General features: G+C 38.9%; 1 protein-coding gene and 2 long non-coding RNA genes across 3 annotated transcripts in view; 2 read left to right on the top strand and 1 right to left on the bottom strand.

The window, feature by feature from the left end:
* LOC309610900 overlaps positions 1 to 23,790 on the top strand; it is a 29,738-nt gene extending 5,948 nt beyond the window's left edge. The window contains exon 2 of the long non-coding RNA XR_014234218.1: positions 35 to 23,790. This is a non-coding gene — a long non-coding RNA (uncharacterized lncRNA). The remainder of the gene's footprint in view (positions 1 to 34) is intronic.
* Positions 1 to 26,401, top strand: part of LOC309610902 — a 913,322-nt gene that overhangs the window by 318,945 nt on the left and 567,976 nt on the right. The gene's annotated exons all lie outside the window — the stretch shown is intronic.
* CDH2 (cadherin 2) overlaps positions 1 to 26,401 on the bottom strand; it is a 213,813-nt gene that overhangs the window by 87,716 nt on the left and 99,696 nt on the right. The gene's annotated exons all lie outside the window — the stretch shown is intronic.

Here is a 26,401-nt window from a genome sequence, read left to right as displayed (position 1 = left end):
GTGTGTGTGTATATATATATATATGCCTTTTCAGATTCTTATCCCTTATGGGTTATTACAAAATATTGAGTAGAGTTCCCTGTGCTATACAGTAGGTCCTTGTTGGTTATCTATATTATATAGAGTAGTGTGTATATGTTAATCCCAAACTCCTAGTTTATCCCTCTCCCCTTTGGTAACCCTAAGTTTGTTTTCTGTGTCTGTGGGTCTACTTCTGTTTTGTATATAAGTTCATTTGGATCATTTTTTTTTAGATTCCACATATAAGTGGTATCATATGATATGTGTCTTTCTCTGTCCGGCTTACTTTACCTAGTATGATAATCGCTAGGTCCATCCATGTTGCTGCAAATGGCATTATTTCATCCTTTTTTACCGCTGAGTAACAATTACTTATTGAACACCTACTATGTGCAAGGCACTGTTATGAGCCTTAGGAATACAGCAGTGAACAAAACATCCCCCGCTCCCACCACACAAGTTTTTAAATGAATGAAGGCCATGTTTACACGGATAAGTTATTAAAGGAAAATAAGGTTTTAAAAATACACTTTTAGCCTTCTTTCTGCTTGAAGTCTACAAAATGAAGGAATTTCATCATTTTCCACTAAAGAAGAAGAAGAAAACACAGAGTAACTAGAACCAGTGACTTCTAGCAGGAATCATGACCTGGCACAGGAGTGAAAGGAGGGACCTCCTTCCTACAATGGAGATAAAATGTGGATATCTGAAAAACAGGTTTGATTTGGAGAAGTTGCTGGAGATTTGTGATTTTTAAGGGCACTTAATTAAGTTCTTTAGTGGCAGTGAGTTTTCATTACACTTCATTTCACTTCTAACTTTATGACTTTCCCTTATGAAATAAATATCCCACTAGCACTCTTCTTATGGCCCGCACCTTCGAAAAATGTCATTTTCATTTCAAGTTAACAAATAAAGTAAAGATAGAAGAAGTGATTTCCCTAAGATCAAAAGTTGGACAAGAGACGGGAAGGAGCTGGAGAGGCCAGGTTTCCAAGTGAATGATTTCAAGTGACAGGACCAGCACTGAGGAACTACCCCCAGCTAGACTGTGCATCTTTTTTTCAGCTTCTTGAAATTTTGAACAGAGATACAGAAACCCAGGGCCCTGCAGATAGCATGTTAATTTTCGGCTGAACCCTGGAGGGGAAATTCCACAAACTGCTCCACTTCTTGGCTGTTAACCTCTTACTTTGTTTCTGGGAGGCTTTCTTGGGATTCTTCCAATAAACAATCCTTTTTGCTTAAGTTGGTTTCTGTTACTTGTAACCAAAAGAACATTAATATTATCAGGTTGGACACAAAGTTCGTTCGGGTTTTCCCATAACATCTTGCAGAAAAAACCCAGACGAACTTTTTGGCCAACCCAATATATCCCTTTTCACTGGTTCATTTTGTATCCTTATTTGAATTCACTTCCTTTTTTCCAATTACCCTGCTAAAGACTCTCACTGTTCCCTACTGCCAATAAGATAAAATCAAATCTGCCAACGTTCTGATATTCTCTGTATGGCTCTCCAATAAGCTTTCAAATCCAGGTCCAAGTGCACACATAGCCTGTCACCACTTCCATCCCTTGCTTCCCATTCTTCCTAAAACAAAATAATGGAAAAGACAGTGAACATAATTTTTTAAAAAATAAATTTATTTATTTATTTTTATTTTTGGCTGCCTTGGGTCTTCGTTGCTGCGCGCGGGTTTTTCTCTAGTTGTTGCGAGCAGGGGCTACTCTTTGTTGCGGTGCGCGGGCTGCTCATTGGGTGGCTTCTCTTGTTGCAGAGCACGGGCTCTAGGTGCACGGGCTTCAGTAGTTGCAGCACGTGGGCTTCAGTAGTTGTGGCACTTGGGCAGTGAACATAATTTTAATGATATATGTTTGGCTTCAATGCTGGACCTGCTAATTATTAGATGTGGAAGTTCGCACAAGTTTTCTCACCTCTCTAAAACATAGTTACCCTTTAATAAAGTGAGGATAATCATATCTTGCTCCTAGAGTTATACTAAAGATGAAAAAGAAAAAAAAAATATATATATATATAAATATAAACAACTAGCACAGGGTCTAGCATATAGAATGTTTTCCATAAATGACAGCCATTTTATTTCATTATGACTTAAATCTATATCTTTAACCCCAAGCCCTTTCTTGAGATTCAGAGCCACAGATTTAAGGGTCTCTATGACCTTTCCTTGTAGACAGACCTCAAATTTCAAATTCAATCTATCCAAAAGAAAAATTAACATCTGCATTCCTTTCAATCTGGGTTCTCGTACATCCCTTACTTTGAAGAATGAAGGATACCATCATCCATCAGTCACCTAGCCACAAGTCTGATCATCTCAAAACTCCTTCCTCATCCCACTCGAACCCCACCCTGTAACATTTACCCCCTTAACATCTCTCAAATCCGTCCTCTCCCCTTCTCCGGGCACAAAGATCTTCTATGCCTCTCACCAGGCTTCCAACAATAGCTTCCTATCTGATATGCTTGGCCTTTGCAGCGCTCACCAAATTTACCCTCCCAACAGCTAATGAAGATGTCTTTCTAAAACTCAAAGCAGATCAAGTTTAAATCTATTAATAGCTCTCCATTGATTAGAGAATAAAGATGTACTCTTTGGACTGTTACACATGTCCTTGACAGTGCGGTCATGGCCTAGAGTTAATTCTCTCATTCTCTCATCACGCCTTGTTAGTGAACTCTGCTCCAATCACATCTACTTGCTTACAGTTTCTGGACCACAGCAGCCTGTTCCTGCTGGTCCATCTGAGTGGAACGTCCTTCCTTCAGCACCCTGGCAAGTGGCTATGCATCTTTCGAGGGTCATTTCCTTTATGAAGCCTCGGCAGATCTAGCCCTCCCACACACTTGTGCTCCAACTGTAACCAGTTGCAAATGTAACCTTAAATACCTCCATCATAGCACTCACACTTGTATTTAATGTGTTTGTGCACCTATTTTTCCAAGCTGAAAGGGCAGAGCTGTGCCTTTTTCCTTTAGGGTCACTGATGATCAGCTCAGGTCTGGCCCATAACAGGCCCTTAATATATGCTCCCTGAATGAAGGTAACAAACAGAAAGAGACAGCTAAGGGAATTTAAAATTTGAATTTCAAGAATGAAAAGCAAAGTTCAGAGTATGTTTTGGAGTCTGAAGACATTCAGCATGTCACAGGACCCACGATAATACAGAATATCATAACTGTTCATAATTATGATTTCTACTAATTAAGAAGACATTCCATCATAGCTATTCAGAATACCCTATTTAAGGTAACCACGTGTGTGATGAAGCTGACATGTTATTCCAGAAGGGGCTGAGTCAAGCGTGCATTTTTGTAAGATGGCTATTGCCCCTTAAATGACAATTTGAGAGACTTGTAAATGTCTTCTGGTCTAAATAATTTCAATGTGGTGCATTACTGAGCAACACCGAAAAACAGCTTACTAGTGTCTAGTAATCTGAGACCATCTCCTATATTATTAGGAAATTTGGGCAACTTTAGTGTAAAGTTGCATAACTTCCTTAATGGGTACTGAAAGTTTTAAAAGAAAACAAGAAGATAAAAATGCACTGGGGGAAACTGTTTGATAGCTGATTAAAATAGAGAATTACGTCTTTTAAAAATGTTGATAAATATGCTATAATAAAACATTAAGAAAATATGCAAAGATGTGGTCAGAAACAAACAAACAAAAAATCAGTATTTTTTGACATAAGGTAATTCAGGGAAGGGAAGTAAAGAGAACTAACAATTTAGAAGAAAATCTTACATTCCTGAATCAAATTATGTTGTTATATAAGACTCGGTGCTGAGAAAAACACTCTGCAAATTTACAGAATGCATCCTAGATAACAGATCTTCTACATATTGTCACAGACCAGAATAAAATTGATATAGTTTATCCATCAGTTTCAACCTACTCAATCAAAAAATCTAAAGGAAATGAATAGACATTTTAATAGACTTTAAGAGCACTACCCAGTCTAAGTTTAATAAACAGCTGAAAAAAAATTGTTTAGACTTTTCCAATGAACTTCCCTGGAAGCAAAACATCATAATTTTGCATTTAAGAGGAATAATGGATGAAAGTGACAGGAGCCATGACTGATTAAGTAGAAGTAAATTTCTCCTTTTAAAGCTGCCTTAAAGGCAGGTACACGATATTACCTTTGTGAAATCTAGTGGAGGGTTGGGAAAGGAAGACGATGAATTTCAAGAAGCAGGCATTACTGGGATGTGTGAGAAACCAAATGATTGTATTTGATGGGATTCCTAGAGGGATTCCTTTACCCTTCAGATCTTCTATGGCTTGTGATCTGCCATGCTCCAGGTAGTTCACAAACGAATTACCATCACTTCCAGAAGAAGTGGATTCTCAGCTGTAGGAAAGGCAGCTGAGTAAAAAAGCACTAAGAGATTTAAATACCTAGAAGCTTGCTAGAAGCCAAGAAGAAATGAGATACTGATAAAGGTTAAATATCTGTCATAGAAAGCCTTGACCCTCTATATTCATTGCTGAGCAAGAAAACATGTCAAAATACTCTTCCTTTTACATCCCAAGATGTTTTAAGACCAGAGGGTAAGATTGGCCTCCCAAACACTCAGCCAATAAACTGTAATACTTATGATTATCCTTGTAAAATAAAAAAATAAAAAATTAAAACTTGCCTTCTAAAGCCAGGCTAGACTTCAGTTCCATAATTATCAGTTAAGATAAAATCGAGTTTTCATCTGATTATTTAAGTTCTCATTACAAAAGATTTTATTTATTTATTTATTTATCTATTTATTTTTAATTATTTTTGGCTGCATTGGGTCTTCGTTGTTGCATGTGGGCTTTCTCTAGTTGCAGCAAATGGGGGCTACTCTTCATTGTGGTGCACGGGCTTCTCATTGTGGTGGCTTCTCTTGTTGCAGAGCACGGGCTCTAGGTGCACGGGCTTCAGTAGTTGTGGCACACGGGCTTCAGTAGTTGTGGCACACGGGCTCAGTAGTTGTGGCACATGGGCTTAGTTGCTCTGCGGCATGTGGGATCTTCCTGCACCAGGGATTGAACCCGTGTCCCCTGCACTGGCAGGCAGATTCTTAACCCCTGCGCCACGAGGGAAGTCCCACAAAAGATTTCAGATTGACTAAACAGTTCATTTCCATACGCAGAATAATGCTTTGGTGAGTTTGAAATGTGGTATTTTTTTTTTCTTACCTTTGTTTAGTGTCGAATGCCAAAAAATAAAAGGGGAGGGGAGCTGAAATAAAATTTCCTGTTACACTTTTGCTCCACCTCTCTGCTTCTCACTTGACATGATGGTCAAAGATTTTATCATGTTAAACGTATACACAGAAACAACCCTGCCAAAATACGCATCATGTGGTGATAAATAATTCCAGTTGTTATAAAGAGTAACTGAATTTGATACGTAATGTGGGTCCAGTGTCCCCAAAGCATACAAAGTGGGAAACAAGAGACTGACATTAAAGTTTTTTTTGCATTTCTTCAAAACTACAGTGTTATTCATGACGCTATTTCCCAGCCTACGTGGAGGTGTTTCTATTTAATATATTCGAAGCATGATACTCAGGGACACGAATTTGAATGGAAGGAAAGAACACTGAACCCCTAACTAAATGCAGCAGTCTCTCTACTCCAGAAGAGGCAAACACTGCCAGCAAAAACAACAAACTCAATTTCTGTTGAAACAAAAACAGCAGAGCGTGAAATAACAGCCTGCCGTCGGACATTGGGAGTTTGACTTTCATCAATGGCAGGTGAAACAGCCCTCTCCTCCCACTTCTGTGTGGGGAAAAAGAGAAGACAGACAATACTATCTGCATGCAAGCAGAAAGACAAACCTTGCCAGCCCACTTGCTCACTCCAGCATGAAATCCCCAGCAGCCTCGGACGCCCCTTTAGGCACTATTTTTTTCCCTGAACCCATCTGATGCTCCTAGTTATTGTACATTTAGAGGGAAACACAGTTCTTTTTAAAAAGATTCTGCTGGTGTCACATCATATATGGGAAAAGTTTTCAACCGGAGGGCTTATGACTGATTTGGTTGGGGTCATGTGGAGGTACAAGGAAAAGTCTGAAAGAAGCAGCATGCATTTTAAAAGTCCCCTCTGTGATGTCTACACAAAAACGTGCCGTGGGCACGTGGTACTTGTGCCAAAACAACAGTCACTAGTTGCTTTACAGCTATTTCCAATTCACCTGTTACAATGCTAAACAAGCTCCTGAAACTCTGCCTTCAGTCAGAGATGAAACTCTTCACACAGAGATGAAATGAACAGTACAAATACACACTGCGGTAGGACTGAAGTGCAAGTTAGATGGAATAATGCAGATTGATAAAACAGAAAACATCCCCAGCTAGATGCAATCATTAATGATACCACAGAAGCACCAATGTGCTTTACAATTTTTATATGCATTTGTTCGTTGGGCATAGTGTACTGACCAGAAGGGTGCTGAGGGACTAGATTAACTCATCACTGAATAACGTCCATGACAAGGCCACATGCACATTCAGTGTCAAAAAGTAAACAACCAACAACAAAAAACCTTTTCAGCCGTATCCTGCAGACCTGTTCACTGCTTTTAGAAACTTCCAATATAATTTAACCAGATGCAATTAATAATAATGACAGATGATGATAATCATTTTAATCGTTTGAATTACTAGACAGGAAATATTCACTCGCTTCTTCCCCCGCTACGGGCAGAATATTACTTTCCCATTCCACTGAGGTTGGGCTTGAATCTGTGTCTTGCTTTGGCCATGGGGATGTTAGTAGACGTGACACCAGCCAATGCTTGAAACGCGCTTCCACTGCGGGGCCTGCCTTCTTGGTGGATGCCATCACCGTGCAAAGGAACAAGATCTGGCTACCCACTGAGTTCAGGGGGATGAAGGGAATGTGGAGCAGACAGAAACTCAGTCTGCAGCTTGTATCCAAGCCCAGCCTGGAGCAGCTGAGCCTTACCCAGTCCACAAATGCATGAGCAGGAATAATGACTGCTGTGCCTGCCACTGAGTTTTGCAGTGGTCTGTTATGCAGCATTATTTTGGCAAGAGCTCACTAAGATAACAGTACTAATAATGATATGATTAACATATCATCATAAATAGTGTCTGTATGTTAAATAATGGTATAGGGTGAAATAAAAATATAGAGATTTCGTTATTGCTGATAGAATATAGTTAAAAGCCTCAATCAAATTGGACCTTCTTAGTTTTAACCCCCTCCAACCCTCCACGTTCATGTAAGTAGCTGCTGCCATTTCCTAAATACGATGTTTCAGACTCAGCGTCTCAGGCACTAAAGCAGTCACTTTCTATTCATTTGACTCTTCAAACAATTCCCGTAATGTAACTTTATCCCCCTTCTGATAAGGGAATCAAAACTCACAGAGGTTAAGTAACTTAGACCACAGAGCTAATAGGCTGCAGCTCTCGATTTCAAGTAGGTGCATCCTTAATACTTACCATATTTCAGTAAAGTTTTTTTCTATTTAGGAATGTTTAAAGGAGGAACAAGCTGACTCCACAGAGGAGATATAATGTCTTTTTCATTTTTGTTGCTCTGTAGGGACTCATCTGGCACTGAAATAGCTCTCCCATTCCCACCCCCAGATGGTCCACTTGACAAGGAGAGGCCTCTGGAGATGCCTGAAAGCTCTCTTCTTGTAAAGGAGAAGTACAACCTAGAAAATTCCTAAGATAGCCATAAGTTTTAGCTCAAGAGGATACTTAAGTTTACTTCTTTTCATCTATGATCATTAAGTTAGCTCAGTCTTGATAAGGGCTACTTATACATATATACTAAGAACTGAAAAGAAAACAATTCTTTCAAACAATTTTCCTTCCCCATTTCTAAATCTTATGCATATTATTAAAAAACAGATAACTATGAATATTATCCTATGAATGGTAGCTTTTAAAAGATTCTGATGCAGAGACTCAGTCCTTCTAAGCATTATACTAAATTATCATTAAATTCCTGTTGCTCATAAAATTCCTGTTTTATCAGATATATTTCCTAATATTTCAGGGTAGTCAGGCTATTTCACAGGAGTGGAAACTAAAGGATAGCTAACATGACACTGGGTAAAGATCTTTCAAAACTTTAAGATGTAGGAAAACTAGATATTATGTTAGGAGTAAAAATGACCTTGCAAAGACACCAAATGCACTAAAAATAACACTTGCATAATTGATAGGATGACATTATCTCTACAGTCAGTAATATCAGGCTTGCAACTAAAAATGTCTGCTCATCCTAAGAAATGAAGTCTATAAAGTAAACGGAGGTAATTGCATGTAAGATGACAGATTCTATGTCAGAATCATTCTAATACCTATCAGGAATGCTTGACTTTTAAAAATTAAGATTTTAGTGCTCAAGATTTTTAATAAAAACAAAATAATTTAATCCTTTGCTGCAAATGAACCATACTCAAAAATGCTTCCTACTAACTGTAGAATTGCTCTTCCCCTGGTACAAGATTCTTTATGACTACGTTTCCTAGCACACAGTCTGTATCAGGCCTGCTAGGAATGCCTGTGTCCCTAGGAAAACAAACTGTATGAATCAATGTGGTAAATACTTACTGGTATATATTTTTCTATGGACTCACTATGTAATAATGATAATTATGTCATGACATTAATTTTAATTGGGAATAACTGTAAAATACACAAAAAGAGAGAATGCACAATGAACTCATACCAATCATCCAGAGTGGACAATTATCAGAAATTTGCCATATGTGTCTCTTCTGTCTCTTTTGTTGTCACTGCTTAAGTATTTTAAAGCAAATCCTTGATCCCATTGGTATGTGCCTCAAAAAATGTGAACACTTTCTTACAGAATCACAATGCCATGACAGCCCTAATACAATCAATGATAACTGTTTGGCATCATGGAATAACCAGTCTACAAAGTTTCAAGCAAGTTTGTTTTCCCATCATAATCTATTTCACAAGGAAAATTACTTGTATTTCCCAGCACTACAATACTTTTCCAAAAGGAACAATAAAGAAATGAAAAAGTAATTAGACAAGTCATAATTTCCATTTTCAATTTATAACACATGGAAAGTAATTTGTGTGAGGAATGTATGACTAAGAGAAGACATGGTATCAATATGTATATCAAACTCGTAATTAAACAGACAAAGGGAGAGAAATCATTACTTGAATGTTAGTTTATATTTAGGCTGTAACAACAGCGCATGAAAAATTGTATTTAAACTTCTCAGAGTCCATTGTCGTTAAAAAGCCTACGGAAGTGAACTCTGAAGAACATCCTTTCTTAAGTTCATTTAAATAAAAAGCTAACGTCATATTTAAGGGTTTGCTTCTCTATAGGGTCTTACTCATATTTGTTTGGAAAGGGAGGGAAATTCCAAAAACTGTAGAGAGGTGCTTTCAAGTGATTAGATAGCGCTCTAACTTCAGTGTTGCAAATGCACCAAAAGAAAAGAAAAGGAAACCAGCATGGGAACAAAGCAGAAACTGACAAAGGACAGAAAGTGAAAATATCTGCCATGACCAGGTGGCCAGGTGTTCTCCAAGGGCTTCTGCTTGTTGGACACCAAGAAACAGGTCATTGAAATAATAAATGCTGAAGACAGTGTGGAGAAAAAGGAACCCTCCTACACTGTTGGTGGGAATGTAAATTGGTGCAGCCACTATGGAGAACAGTATGGAGGTTCCTTAAAACACTGAAAAATAGAGTTGCCATATGACCCAGCAATCCCACTCCTGGGCATATATCTGGAGAAAACTCTAATTCGAAAAGATACATGCACCCCAATGTTCACAGCAGTTATTATTTACAACAGCCAAGACATGGAAGCCACTGAAGTGTCCATCGACAGATAACTGGATAAAGAAGATGTGGTACATATACACAATGGAATACTACTCAGTCATAAAAAAGAATGGAATAATGCCATTTGCAGCAACATGGATGGACCTAGAGAGTATCATACTAAGTGAAGTAAGCCAGACAGAGAAAGACAAACATCATATGATATCACTTATATGTGGAATCTAAAATATGATACAAATGAATTTATTTACAAAACAGAAATAGACTCATAGACATAGAAAACAAATTTATGGTCACCAAAGGGGAAAAGGGGTGGGGGAGGGATAAATTAGGAGTTTGGGATTAGCAGATACAAACTTCTAATATATATAACATAGATAAACAACAAGGTCCTACTGTATAGCACAGGGAACTATAGTCAATATCCTGTAATAAACCATAATGGAAAAGACAATGAAAAAGAATATATATATAGGCTAGATCATTGAAACTAGCTAAATTGTTTTTTGAACACGAAAAGAAATCAATCTCTCTCCTCAGATCACTAAAACATTATATTCTGTGTGTTATGGGCTGAATTTTGTCCCCACCCCCAAAATTCATAAGTTGAAGCTCTAACGCTCAGTACCTTAGAATATAAGGGCTTCAAAGAAGTAATGAAGGTAAAATGAAGTCACTTGGGCGGGTCCTAATCCAGTATGACTGGAGTCCTTATAAGAATATAAGGACTTCAAAGAAGTAATGAAGGTAAAATGAAGTCACATGGGCGGGTCCTAATCCAGTATGACTGGAGTCCTTATAAGTAGAGGAAATTTGTAGACAGATAGGCATATACACTGAGGAAAGATCACGTGAGGACACGGCAGGAAGGTGGCCACCTGTAAGCCAAGGAGAGAGGCCTCAGCAGAAACTTAACCTCCCAACAACTTGATCTTGGACTTTTTAGCCTCCAGAACTGTGAGAAAGTTTCTGTTGTTTAAGCCCCCCAGCCTGTGGTATTTTGTTATGACAACCCAAGCAAACGAATATACTATGTAATGCCGAAAACTCTAAAACTTAAGTCACCGACTTCATTCATAATCAGGCAAGTCAGTATTACTTTAATTTTTTAATAAGTATTAAACATTTTGTAAAGATATTAATATGTATCATATCTCAAAGTGAACTATAATTCATTACAATTACCAAATATTCAGTCAGGAATCGAATTCCCCTGACGGTCATGTATATACATACGTATGCATATATACATACACATTTGCACATAGATGTGCTTGTTTCACATACAGATTTTATGTGTATTTGTATGTCTATTATAAACCTGCACACACACATACACATTTGTTTGAATCAGATTCCAGTGAGACTGGCTCCTTTAATTTATAAGTTCTCCATCCCCTTTTTCCTTTTAAGTTTTTTGCTGTTGCTGAAGAAACCAGATCATTTGGGCTACAGCATTTCCCCACAATCTAGATCTTGCTGACTGTAATTCTATAATGTCATGTAACATGATCCTCTGCCCTCTGTGTTTCTTACAAGCTGACAGATCTAGAAGCTCGATCAAATCCAGGCTTATTAATTATTTTTTTTGTCAGGAGAGGCTAGCTCACAGATGATGTTGTGTATTCTTATAAGAAGGAAACAACAGATTTTCTTTTTTTTAGTCACTGGTGATCACTGCCTAGAAACACTATTTCAATAAGAGATGCAAAATGGTGATGATCGATTTCTGTAATTCCTTCTTCATGTATTAGCTGCAATACTTCTATAAAAAGGAACTTACTCTCACCATCTATTCATATATAAGGCTACCATGAAATCAAGCATTATAGAAAAAAACAAGATAAATACTTTATTATTTCCCGTTATTTAACAATTTTCAAATCACTGACCAAAATGGGTTAGTTTTTCTTTTCCACTGCAGTCATTAAACTTGTTCATGCCAAAGCTGACCCAACTTGGGGAAACTTTTTGATAAGACTAGTAATCGTTGATAGTTGTGTTGCTGTGTGGTAGGGCAACAAGATATTCCAGGTCATCCCATATACTTGTGGACAAAGAATGTCACCTGCCATATCAGTAAACACAGGATGTTGTGGCCATCAAGCCATCAGCCCCTGCAGCCTCAGCTGTGCAACCTGAGGGAATTCAGGATGGAGAAAAACAGGATACTGGCCTTAGATAATCAAGGTGCAAATCAAAGAAATGATTTCATTGAGCCTAGATTCTTGCATTTTCCCATACATAGAAAAGCACTAAATTCATTAACTTGAGATGTCTGGTTTTCTTTAATTAACAGTAATCTTTTGATGTTCCAACTACTGGTTTTTGTGGCGAAACATCCTATATCCTGGCTTCTCCCTTACCTCTTCGGAAAAGTCCCTCAGAGCTATCTGAAAGGCTGACTCCCGGGCTTAAGTCCTCAGTATGTCCACTGAATAACACATAATTCTCAACTAAGGATGTGCATTTTTTTCAGTCGACACACTTCTTGCCATTCACCTAGAATCAGCCATTTCTTCAAAGAGGTTCCTTCTGGTGAATCTCAATGTGGACCCCAGGGGAACTCACGGCTACTAGAAGGATGATCATTGTTTTCAGGTACTTTAAAGGACACATTTAAGAAATAAACATTTTAAAGATGACTTCATTTTGATACCTCTGACTCGATTCAGGGTATCAGGATTTTTACTCAATCACACTGATCTTACACCTTCCTTCTCCCAATCAAAAACATGGTCACTTACTTGCTTTACCCCACAATTACACACACAACAGTTTCCAAAACTAACACTGCTACCAAATATGATTGTGAGAACGTTTAAAATTTCTTTGCCTCATTTTTTAGATCTTAGAGTATAATCCACTGAAGATATACAGTCAAACTTCTGTGTCTTAGTATCATTTGAAATGATTTGTCTCTGACTGGTTAGACCAGAAACTAGATATACAGTGAGGTTTATTTATTTCATCTTTAATGGTTGTCTTCATTTTATTGATTTTGTTTTATACTTATGTAAAATATGGACACATTTCCAGAGTCAAATCCACAAAACACCCCCCTTAAATAAGCAGTAGCACTGTTTATTTAAGTACACTTTCCGGGGCAGTGCTGTTTTCACTTAACACTTTATCTAAGAGATCTCTCCACAGAAGTTTATAGATAGCCCGCATTCCTTTTATAGCCGCATAGTAGTTGCTCAGATGGATGTACTATAATCTATTCAAACAGTACCCAACTCAGAGTCATTTGGTTTGTTCCTGTCTTTAAATTTTACAAACAGCTGCAATAAACAGCCTTATTTTTTGCAATAAACTTGTGAGATATTTAATCTTTTTTTCTAGCCACCTATTTCTTTTTTAACTTTAAAAAGTGGCTAACATTGTTTCAAAAGGAAGGGAATATAATGGAATAGGATAGACTCCTGGCAACTTTTCATGCACCTCTCCACTAAATGAAAGGATCTAGCGATGTTTCCAACAAAAACTATATAACATTCAACTAACTGACGGCAATTTATAATCTGATATACTCAACTTGAGTCAATAATAGAGTCTCAGTTTTGGGTGTCTTCATTATTTTTACAGCATACTATAGATGAAAAATTTTATATTTCCTAGGCTTTTTTAAAAACAGCTCGTGATACTGCCAATCAGGTAATCCACACTCTGCAGTTGAGAAATGCAAATAGGTACCACATTAACATGAAATCAGGCGGCTGTGCATATGAAAACTTTCCACATTTTAATGGTACAACATTAAGGAAGAAAATGGAATGAAACATCACAAATTGTGAAATGCATGTTTTACAAAAGCCTAACAGGCTCCCAAATTGTTCAGACTATATTATAATATCATAGAAAAACAAGCAGGGCTTTAAAAAGCAGCTACTCCCTCTTAAGCCACTCATTTTAAGGGTGATTTTCTAAAAAAATAAAAGCAGATAGCTTTGTAAAATTCTATTTATTTCATGAAAAAGGACTTGGACAAAAATCACACCCCCGAATTATTATAGGGCGACAGCAACGTTGATATCGTTTTCTTGCATTTCGAATCTCAACCATTTTACTGAACATCTCATTATGACTATAACACAGTCACTATCTGGTGTCAAAGAAAAAAAGAAAAGAAAAGTGGGCAGGGAGTCAAGAACCAGCAACAGAGGAAGAGTACACGGACCAAAGGCAGAAGAACACCCCACTGTCTGGGGGAATGGGAGAAGAAGCAGTCTTTCTCATCTGGAGGAAAGAGAAATGGGGAGCCCTGGCAAGTTATTTATGGGGGCACACCCCCAGCACGACAGCAGATCCCTCTCACCCACCGTATGGAGCAGGAAAGCATCATTAACACACCCTAATAAAAACTTTGCACAAGGGTTCCTTTCTCATCTGCATGCAAAACTAAATGTCAGCAGGAGGCCTATAGCTTCAGGAAGCCGTAAAGGGAAGCTTGAACCCAGTAATGATCTGCAGCAGGGTGTCTATGGAGACAAATTCCCCCGGCTGGGACAGATCTGACAGCGGAACTGTGTATATGTAAAACTTCACATCATTTAAGCTACACGTCCCTGGGATTTGTAGACAAAGTATCCTCTTTTATGCTTCAAAAAGCATTAATAGGCTTTTCTACATTTTTTTTTTTTTGTCCTAAAGGAGCTTCCTATTATTACTGGTAACCATCTATATTCTCCAATCTTCAAAAATCGCTAGCAGCACATTATACTGCATACAACCAGCCCCAATTTATTCTATCATTAAGGCCGACTTAAGCAAAGGAAAAAGTAATACAATATTTATTGCCTGCCTGAGAGGTGTTAACAGCCAAAACAAGTTAAAATATATGCTGTCCTTCATTTATTTCTCCAGGCGTGTCTGGATGAGAAACATCTGGAAATCTCTTAAAACTATGAATTCCTCAAAGCGGGAAGGGAGGGGGGGGAGAGGGAGAGTTTCTTTCTCCTGTCTCAAAAGGAGCCTCAATTCTGAATCTAGTATTTGTGTGGAAGTGATCCCTGGGAATTAGAACAGTTTTCCCCATCCTTTTTCTTTTACTGGCTTCCTAAAGCAGAAATTTTTCCATGAAGTACCAGCCAGAGCTTATGGGGACATACCAGAGTGTACTGAAGTAGAGAACAGGAGGAGAGGAAGGAAGGGGGAGAGAGAGAGAGAGAGAGAGACACAGAGGGATGGGGTGAGAGAGGGGGGAAGAAAAAAAGAGAAAGAAAGAAAGAAGGACTGAAATAGAGACTAAAATAGAAAAACAGGAATGAATGTAATTAGCCACCTCTCCTAGTTCCGAACTTCCTGAAGAGATCTCTGAAGAAAGAGACCCGAATCTCTCAAGGCTCCAGTAATTTTGGTGATTCATTTCTCTCATTTTAAGTAAATGTTCACTCTATTTTATATTTTGTACTTTTGTTAAAACAGGGCTTCAGGTTTCTGTATACATCTGGCTTGGTTTCCACATTCATTTATTCTTTTTCTTTTCTTCAAACCATTTACTAGAAATGTTTTCAGATTACAACCTGGCTTCTCGTCCCCTCGGAGGATACTCTGGAATAAATCCCAACAAATCCCATCACTCAGGGCCTGAAAGTGAGGGGCCTTGAACTTCCAGCTTCCTTAGCTTCCTGATAAGCCTGACTCTGCTCTTTCCTACACTCTCGGCTTGTCCTGTTCAAGAACCATGAATTTTCAGGTCCCTTCCTTCCCAGCCTACCATCATCAGATTTCTCAGACGCAAGAATGTCACAAATGGTGTTGTACTACAACTCAAGTGCTATGCTCGGTGGCCACTAAAAAACTGTAAATTACTGTGACCACCCCTGTTTGTAGCTCATTTCAACATGCCTCAGGCCCTCTTGTAAAGGGAGCTCTTGGGAGGAGAGTCAGAAACTCAGTCACCAAGGGGTTTATCTCCTGTTGACACTTCACTGTTCAGAGAGGTAATAAGACATAAGCCAAGATCCAAACCAGGGCCCCAATTCTATTAGGCATCACAACTGATAATCTATGCAACGTAACACCCAGATATCAGGATGCAGGTAATAGGCTGATTAAGGAGTATCCGAAACGATGCTTTAATTACAGAAGATATATTACTCAAAAAGGCACTCAAATTATATGTTAAGAAGAATCCCTCCCAGAGCAAATGTAATAGAGAAATCTTCTGAAAGGACTGCTATTTTCAACTATAAATGCTTCCATCTCCTAATATGGAAGAAGGATTACTGTTTTACATTCTCAGACACTGGCTCAAGTGCTAAGAATTTGCTGGCTACACTGATAATCCCGTTATTGTCAACCTCCAAGGAAATCCACGGTCACTTGCTATGGAATTGGTTCCTTGTTTTCCCAGGGTGCTGACATGATAAGAGCTATTACATCAACATCTTCTCCATGGTAGTCATTGCCGTCATCATCATCATCGTCATCCTGTCCAATTCTACAATATTAAATTCTGCAGGAGACCATAAGCAAGGGTATCTTAGAGGAAGACCTAGTCAGTCCCCTGGGTAATGAGGTGATTAATGACTCAGAAAAGCAGGACAACCACCAGCACTCATTTCTTGTAGGCAACGCCAGACTTGAAGGCTGGGGGTTTGAAAAAGATCGCAAAATTAAATTTCACTCTCCCTAGGCTCTGATGATTATTCCTTAAGATACATAGTAAATCTGAGGAAGAAGGCATCTTGGGGCTTTCTGGTTAAAGTGGGGGTGGGAGGTGATAGGGTTTGGGGCTACATCCCCCCACTTTCCCTATTTGTTCATCAAATATCTGAGAACCTGCTAGTTTCAAGATTTGCATGTCAATTTCTGCCACAACCGTTTGAAGAGTACTTAATCACCGTCTTTAAAAGAATTATTCTTAATTCAAAATGTTTATCTGAAAAGCTAGAACTCAACTGGATTGAACTGGACGGCCTATTTCAACTGCACACAGGAAAAAGAAAAGACTTAGCCAAAGCAGATAATTACGAAATATGAAATAATTTTATTTTTAAAACTAGTTACAGATGAACTTCAAAATTGCAGGTATTTCATGAAGAGAAACACTGCTTTTACATGATTGAAAGTAAAACTTGGATTCCTAATCAGAGTATTTTTAGATTTGAAGGTTGCCACCTTTAGAGCGAGAGTTCGAACAAAGGCTCTTATGTTTAATGCATCAACAGTTTTCAGAATAATTCTTGATAGCAATGCATGGGATTGTATTGACAACCCCCTTTTCCAAATAGACCCCTTTCACTTTTCGAAGGCTAAACTCTCCTTTTCTTACTGCCTATCAAACAGACAAGCATGTAATTAAAACCATTTTACTAATTCTCTTTTCAGTTTAGGTGCCACTGAAAGGCTGGTACTACTCTACTGTTTGAATAATGATTTCTATTATAGTCAAGTTGAATCTGAATGGTGCAAAGATAAGTTTTACCACTGGATCAGATGGAAAAAAAAAATTTAACCTGTAAGTTACAAAAAAAAAAATGTATATTGTCAGAATCTGAAATCCACAATATGAGCACATTGAGCATTCTGAAGACTCAACTCTTGCAGAATTTGTATACATGCTCCTCCAATATGAAAGAACTGACAAAGCCCAAAAATGTAAAATCCCAAAGTAAGTTTCAAGTAACACTTGAAATAAAAGCCCTAAAATAAAAGCGTTATAGAAATTTAGTTTTCTACTTGAATCTTTCTTCTCATAAACAAACAAACCTACAAAAACAAAACCTCATAAACTGGAAGGGAAAACAAACTCCATAAATGTACTAACAAATAGATTGCATGGATTTATATACTTCCTGGTAACAGTAATAACTAGAAATTTATTTTAAAAATTCACAGAATCTGAAAGCAAATATTGGTAAACTCATATTGAATATGCAGTATATATATTCCTGTGTTTGTGTTTTTGGTTTTGTTTGTTCTTTGTTTATTTCCAGCGACACTAATTTTTTCATACCTTTATTGAGATATAATTCACATATTATACAATTTACCCATTTACAGTATACAATTCAATGGCCTTTAGTATATTCAGAGTTGTACTTCCATTACCGCAAATTTTTTTAATCCAAAAAGAAACTCTGCCCCTCTTAGCCATCACCTCCCTTACCACCCCCCACCTCAACTCCCTACTACCGAACCCTAGGCACCCACTGATCTACTCTCTGCCTCTATAGATCTACCTATTTTAGATATACATGGAACATATGGCCCTTCCTGACTGGCTTCTTTCACTTAGTATAATGTTCTCAAGATTCATCCAGGTTGTAGAATGTATCAGAACCTCATTTCTTTTTATGGCTGAAAAATTATTTTAGATGGCTATGCCATATTTTATGTACCCATTCATCAGCCGATGGACATGTGGGTTACTTCCAATTGACTACTTTTTAAAATAGTAACTCTTATCTAGTTTTACTTTCTTGACTAAATATACTCATCCTATCAAGCTCTACAAAGCATCCTCTCCGCAAAGTAAAATAATTTACTTTCCGTTCAAGATTATGGTCAAAAGTACTAAATGTCCCTGACAGTCCAGTTGTAATAGTTAAAAGCAAGGCTCACCACCTTATATGGGCCTCAATTTTCTCATTTATGAAATGATGGATTGTCTAGTTATGGTGAAATAAAAATTATTTCTGAGTTTCAAGTTTCTAAGGAATCTAGAAATTGATTCTCTGCCAAGGATTTCATTGGCTAAATCCATCCAGAAACAGAGGGCAAAGGAGCCCAAGGGTGTAGCCCATACAGGCCAGCCTCCTGGGGCAGAGAGCCGACCTGGAGGAACAAAGAAAAGATCCCTGGTCCCCAAGCACTTCACACAGTGTTTCAAATTTTGAAAGCTAAGAGCAAAAGAGGAAAAAAAAAAAGTCAGAGTTGCTTGCTCTGAACTGTCAACATTATGAGCAAGTATGGTGGTTATTTATAAACACAAAGAATGTTCCAGAGAGTCCAAATGATAAGTAGTCAGTGTGCATTTCTGAAGCGCCAAGTAAGCGAAATTAACAATCGCACACACACAAACACTCATAATGTCACTATCAAGACCACTTTGAACAATCTGAGAAGGAACACTCAGATAAATGTTCTTAACCAGCACAAAACTTATCAACAAATTAAAAATAAACCGAATTTACTCACACAGCCGATAATGCAGACACTTGGTATTAAAAGCAGAAGAAGTGTCAACAGCATGACCAAAATAGCTTCAGTAAGCCTTGTGGCAAGGTTATGACACCTAATGTTCATACATGAAGATAATGACATTAGCCACTATCACTCAGTAGCAGCAGCTTTAAGACTAAACTTGGTCTTAAAAAGGCTGACAAGAAATGCCCTCCAGCTAAAGAAGAGCTGTAGAGCCAACTCATCATGGTGAACTAGATCCTGGGCTGTTCCATTAACTAGTGACTAATTTGACACAACCTGATAGGCACCATGCTATCAACAGTGAAAAGCTATTCAATCCGAAATCTGTTTAATAACATGAGAAACTGAGGTTAAATAAGAAAAGGACAAGTCATTCCCTACCATATACTAAACCATCTTTATTCTTTCTCTTTCTCTCTCTCTCTCTCTTGCTATTTTTGGAGAACAGTCATATATTACTCAAGGAGAATATTCCTGGATTCTCCCTTAACCAAGAGTATGTTTGGTAAATGACTGAGCCATTTCTGTTTACCATATGAAATAGAACCACCATGAAAAGCTCATTCAGCTCAACCATTTTGAAACTGTAGTAATCTTGACACGTTTTTTATACTTGGGGAGATGCACATTATTTCAGAATTTATGCAAAGAATTTTCTACGTATCTTTATATTACAGTAAGTATTTTCAATTTTGGAAATTCGATAACACTGACACTGTAATGCTACCCCCTTTGCTTGTCTTGTTAATCTAAAATTTGACGTGCTTCTTCAAAATTTTTCGAGGTAACAATCTGAAAATAGCTACATGATTATTCTTTAAGTGGTAAAAAGAGTCAATTTTTTCTGAACCTCCAATATTACTCCCAGGCAATGGAAACTGAATTTCATTCTTCCCGAAGGAACTACCCTCCTCATTTTGTCCTCTATCTATAATAGTAACGCCATGTTTTTTCATTCCAAGTTTCAAGTGTCCAGAACCAAGAGACCCAGTGACAACCAACTCATCTCAACGCTACTTTCCAGGACACCTTCCAGGTGGACTGCCTTGAGCATTCCTGTCTGAAATCTTGAGAATAAAAGACAACATTTGATATCTCACCTGAAGATGAGCAGTACCCAGTCCCTGGGCTTCCACAAGCTTATTTGATACCTGTTAGTATAGCACACACACACAAGCAATAAGATGCCCCACCAGAATGTGAGATACATGAAGGCACGGACCATGTTTCATGTGATGGTGGCATCGCCCCCATAACGAGCCTGAGCTGTGTTCAGTGCTGACCATCCCACTTATCTGGATGCATCTGGGGGAATGACTTACCTCGCCCTCCACCTCACTTTGAAAAACCCTGAAGGTTCCACTTCCCTGGAGAGTCTATAAAAAAAATGTGATACACAAGCAGCCTCCCAACCAAGAATAATGCAAAAAGTGAAGGTCTACTTTCAGGCCTCCAGTGCCTCCACAGCCACGAGAAGCCCAGGAGGCAAGAAACACGATGACTAGCCAGACAGCTAACCCGATCTGTGCAGGATCAGAGATGGGAAAATTGGGGTGTGGTTGGGGGATACAGCTTTGAATTAGGCAAGAACTCTGCAGGTCAAGAAAATTTACACTCTCTCTCTCTCTATTATAATCTATCTGTCTATCCATCTATCACCTTCTCTGTATATGGCACCTTGCCAAGAGTAAACGTTGCTTAGGAAGTATAGTATCTGCAGCTATTGTTCTGCCCTCTTAACAACCCTAACTACAACTACTGCCTTCATGATTTACAAAGTGCTTTCATAGTAATTATCTTTTTTGAGTCCTATTACCAGCCAAGGAGGTAGGTGTAATTACCCTCCAGCTAAGGCTGGGAAGAGTGCGTAAAAGTTGCTAAGGTTCTTGCGGAGTGGAGTAGAGGTGGACTGCAGTGGGGGTCATTCCATCCTGCAGCATGAGACGAACTCCACAAGCCCAAGGAGCAGCCAGGGCCGAAATGCAGAGGGCAAAGCGCGGAGCCAGTGCATCTGGGAAGAGAACATCACTAGTCCAGACTCTCTTCTGAAGCTGGACGCCTCACTAGATCAATCTCTACAAAATAAAAACTGCTTGACTTTCTCTGATCCACGCAGGAGCCTTCTGGAACATCTACTGCGGGTGGATCACTGAGAAGGCAGTATGCCTGGTCCCAGCTCTCACGGAGCTCCCTGGCCTAACTGGAGACAACCAAGTGTAAACAAGTAATTAAACATCCTAAGATAAATGTTTCAGCATTTATCAGACAGCATAGGTAGAGAGGCGAAATTTCAGGAAATGGTAAAAAAGCATGCCACTCCGCTAATCACGAGCAATCCATTAGTGGTAGGATTCGGATTAAATTACAACTAGATTTTACGTATTTATTATTCATGAGACATTCTGTTTTTCAATTATTTTTTTTTCCTCCTCCACATTAGCCCACCCGTTTTTAAGCCTGCAGCATTAATTTGATTTCCCACCAATAATTCGAAGATAATGACTTGTGTCTTGGTTCTGTCTGCATGGATCTTCCTCTGATAATCTGGAGAGAAAATGATGTGTATCTCCCCTCTTTTCAGACAGTGGCCTTAGGGATTTTATTCATCGTGGGGGCAGGGCCTTAGCTTTTCTGACAGATTTAAGGAACAGGAAGACAAATCCAGAACTGAACAAATCTGTCAAACTCATTTTCTTGCAGGGTTTTCTGCCAATTTTTGCTCCCTCCCTCCTCGCCCCCCCCTTTCTTCCCTTCCTTTAAGTAGGAGGAAGAAGCTGGGAAAATATGTATTTCCCAGTTCCTAAAGGGACAGAAAAAAAGTGCTAGTGAGCAAAAAAGCAGGTGTGTACAAGCTGGAAGGTCATCTCTGCTCTGAGCAAAAATTCAGGTGTGTACAAGTTGGAAGGTCATCTCTGCTCCCTGGAGAATGAAGCAGGAAGTTCACAAGGGCAAGTGAGTGAGTGGAAGAAACAGAGGTGGGGGGGACAGAGGGACATCTGTCCATAACTGCAACTCCATCATCAACGCCTTCACAACAGAACACTGGGGACAGGAGGCCACCTCAGCCTTCCTGGGACTGCAGGACCCTGACCCACTCTACCCTTCTCACCCCTTATCTTCCCATTAGTTCAAAAGCAGGCAAATAATTAAACCTCTTTTATTGCTAAATAAGAAACCGCTGGCATTCTGAAAAGCCGGCATGCATTTTCTTAATCAGCAACCAACCCAAGTAATTTTGCTTATTAGCTACTTAAGATAAATCCTGCCACTTAAAAATTCGAGATGAGCCCGTGTACACTGCCCATTTCCTGGAAGTAGCTTGAGGAAGCCTTTCTCTTCTCCCCTCACTCCTCCTTCTCACCTTGGGGACTTCACTAATAACCCTAAGGGTGGCAAGAATGCTGCCTATGGTAGTTCCACCATCATTAGAAAAAGGGACGGGACTTCCTTGGTGGTGAAGTGGTTAGGAATCCGCCTGCCAATGCAGGGGACATGGGTTCGAGCCCTGGTCCGGGAAGATCCCACATGCCGCGGAGCAACTAAGCCCATGCGCCACAACTACTGAGCCTGCAATCTAGAGCCCACGAGCCACGACTACTGAGCCCGAGTGCTGCAACTACCGAAGCCCGCGCGCCTAGAGCCCGTGCTCCACAAAAAGAGAAGCCACCGCAATGAAGAGTAGCCCCCGCTGGCCGCAACTAGAGAAAGCCCGCACGCAGCAATGAAGACCCAACGCAGCCAAAAAAAGTAATTAAAAAAAAAAAAGAAAAGAAAAAGGGACTAGTTTTATGAGACTTTCTTTTTTTTTTTTTTTTAACTTTTTATTTTGTATTCGAGTATAGCCGATTTACAATGTTGTGATAGTTGCAGGTGCACAGCAAAGTGACTCAGCCATACATATACATGTTTCTATTCTCCACAAGACTACCCTCCCATCCAGGTTGCCACATAACATTGAGCAGAGTTCCCTGTGCTATACAGTAGGTCCTTGTTGGTTATCCTTTTTAAATACAGCAGTGTGTACATGTATGGGACTTTCTTATACAATTCCTCTTCTAAGATCCTAGAAATTCAATAGACAATAGGGATAATGATACTGCTTTCGATAAGGCCACCAATGACTGCTTAATTGCCCAGGTCAACGACTCTGTAGAGAGCTTGTCTTGAAAGATGCAGTCACATTTGACACCATCAATCCCTTATACCCTCTGCCCTGAACCTTCACCCTCCCACCTCTAACCTAGCTCTTGGTTATCATTTTCTCCAGTTCCTCTCCCACTTTTGTGCCTTTTTCTTTTCTCTTTCTTCGTCCTCTCTCTTGAGTGTGACAGTGCGCCAGGGCCCCCTGGTTGAATCTTCTTTAAATGGTATAAAGAGCACTTTGGCCTGTCCAAGCTAACGACCCACCTATCCCCAGGCTAGTCTTACGTGACCGCCATACCGCACGCTTTCTGGCTTCTGAGCAGCGCCCACATCCACGTGGCTCTCTCTTTCCTTTGCTCAACTTGGAGACTCAACCTGGCATGAATCTTCTCCATCCTCACCACAATTTGGGATCATGACTTGTTAGCTGTCTGTCTGACTCACCAGTTCCACCAGGTCAGGGACTCCAGCCCTCTAGTTAAACATACTACTGCTCCAGAACTTAGCAAGTAACCAATCAAGAGTTCTGAGTAACAGAACAGATGAGAAGGTCATATCTAAATGACCCTGGTTTATTTGGTTTTGGTCTCTAAACCAAAACCAAAACCAAACAATAATTTTCCATGAAACTTTTACATGTAACATGGGGAGGCTTTCTGAACTTTAGGATATATTCATCATCACAATGTATTATCCTTCAAACAGAAGTAATCTATTAAAAGACCTTAAATACCACATCTTCTCTATCCATTCCTCTGTCGATGGACATTTAGGTTGCTTCCATGGCTTGGCTATTGTAAATAGTGCTGCAATGAACACTGGGGTGCATGTATGTTTTTGAATTAGAGTTTACAATGGAATACTACTCAGCCATTAAAAAAGAATGAAATAATGCCATTTGTAGCCACATGGATGGACCTAGAGAGTATCATACTAAGTGAAGTAAGTCAGACAGAGAAAGACAAATATTATATAACTTATATGTGGAATCTAAAATATGATACAAATGAACTTATTTACAGACCGACTCACAGACAAGGTTACCAAAGGGGAAAGGGGGTAGAGGGAGGGATAAATTAGGAGTTTGGGATTAGCAGATACAAACTACTATATACAAAATAGATAAACAACAAAGTCCTACTGTATAGCACAAACTATGTTCAATATCTTGTAATCACCTATAATGGAAAAAATATGAAAAAGAATACATATATATATGTGTAACTGAATCACTTTGCTGTACACCAGAAACTAGCACAACACTGTAAATTAACTATACTTCAATTTTTAAAAAAGTCCTTAATTGTTTGCACCCAAGGCAATAATTTCTGCTCTATGCAAAGTAATATTTGAACATGAGTGGTATCATAAATTCAAAATAAAAAATCCATCAATGTTCCAAAGCATATGAACTCTAGTTAGATTCATGGGTTACACAGTTATGTGCGTGTGTGTGCCTATACACACCTACATGCATACTCACACATACACACACCTAGAGTTCCTATTACTGTCTGAGCTACCAGTATACTAATTGTCAATAATCTCACATAAATTATATAGATGGTGACACAGAGTTGTTTTTTTTTTTAAATAATCACTTTACAGATGCATATAAGCCAGAGGGTACTGCAAGAATATCAATGAGAATCATGATGCCCTGTAATTTGGATTACATTTCCTTCAGTTCTCCAGTGTAAACAAGTCTTCTTCCAAATAGCCCTATTAGTAAATGAAATATTTACCACAGTGATAAATTTGTCACAAAATTTGCTGACCAAAAATGTTTTTAATGTTGAGAACTTCATTTCACAAGGCATTTATTTCATATCCCTTGTCAAGGTTTACATACAACAGAGGCCTTTAAAAAGCTTACTAGAAAAAAAAAAAAAAAAGCTTACTAGGCCTGTTTTCTAATGACGTTTTTTAAGTTTTTATTTTTAAAAAAATCAATATAAATATAAGATCTCTTAGTTGATTGTTTTTCTTTGAAAAATATAAATCAAGCTCCTGAAGCACTAGAAAATGAAGACATTACTTTAATCTCTGCTTTTAAAGCTGACCCTGACAATGAGTCTTTAAATCTTTACATTTTTTTAAGGTGGGGGGGTGACTGTTACTAAATGGGTGACCTTGAGCCTTCTTAGCTTACCAAAGGCAGATGACAGTGCCACTCTGCTGAGATTCTTGTAAAGATTATAATCCATGGGAAGCATTTGACTTGGTACCTGGTACACTGGAAAGTACACCATATATATTTATAGAATTAGTAAAGAAATGAAGCTACTGTGGGAGTATTACAGGCTCTAGAATGAAAGTCCCTGGGTACAAAATCATTTGCTACTAGTCATGTGACCTTGGGAGGCCTTTACTCAGTATGTCCAAGATTCAGTGTCCTTATCTACAGAAGAGGGTTAACAGGATGACCTGGCTACCAGGGTTGCTGCAGGATTCAATAAGATGGTGCCTATAAAGAGCTTAGCACAGCACCTAGTCATTCATCCTCTTATTATTTCCACCGTATTAATTTCACTTAGCAGGGGCAGCAGATGTGCCCAAAGAATTCTGGGAAACTAAAAATTCTCACTCTACAAGGATTTTTTAAATTAGATTTTGGTTTTTATTCACCAAGTTAGCAAGAGTATTGGATGCCCACTTGTGTCCACATGTACAGAGAGGTACAAAGCAGTCATGGGAAGGTGGACTTGATATGTATATGATACTGTCTTGTCAAGCAAAGGTCAAATGATGCCATGCCACGCTGTACGAAGTTCTGAAATCATCTAAACGAGGAAAGCAGTGAGGGAAGTTGATTGCCATATGACGCATGCATATATGAGAACACTGAACCCATTAGCGTAACACAGACACATTTTTTTTTTAAAGCTGAAATCTTGAGTGTTACATCTATTTTTTTTTTTTAACTTTGGGTTTATTTATTTATTTATGGCTGTGTTGGGTCTTCGTTTCTGTGCGAGGGCTCTCTCTAGTTGCGGCAAGCGGGGGTCACTCTTCATCGCGATGCGTGGGCCTCTTCACTATCGCGGCCTCTCTTGTAGCGGAGCACAGGCTCCAGATGCGCAGGCTCAGTAGTTGTGGCGCACAGGCTTAGTTGCTCCGCGGCATGTGGGATCTTCCCGGACCAGGGCTCGAACCTGTGTCCCCTGCATTGGCAGGCGGATTCTCAACCACTGCGCCACCAGGGAAGCCCCAGACACATTCTGTGTAATGCTTGTTTCAA

The sequence above is a fragment of the Balaenoptera borealis genome, assembly GCF_965194805.1.
Source record: "Balaenoptera borealis genome assembly, chromosome: 14".
In the NCBI taxonomy this organism is placed as follows: Eukaryota; Metazoa; Chordata; class Mammalia; order Artiodactyla; family Balaenopteridae; genus Balaenoptera; species Balaenoptera borealis.
This window is presented reverse-complemented; position numbering and strand designations above follow the sequence as displayed.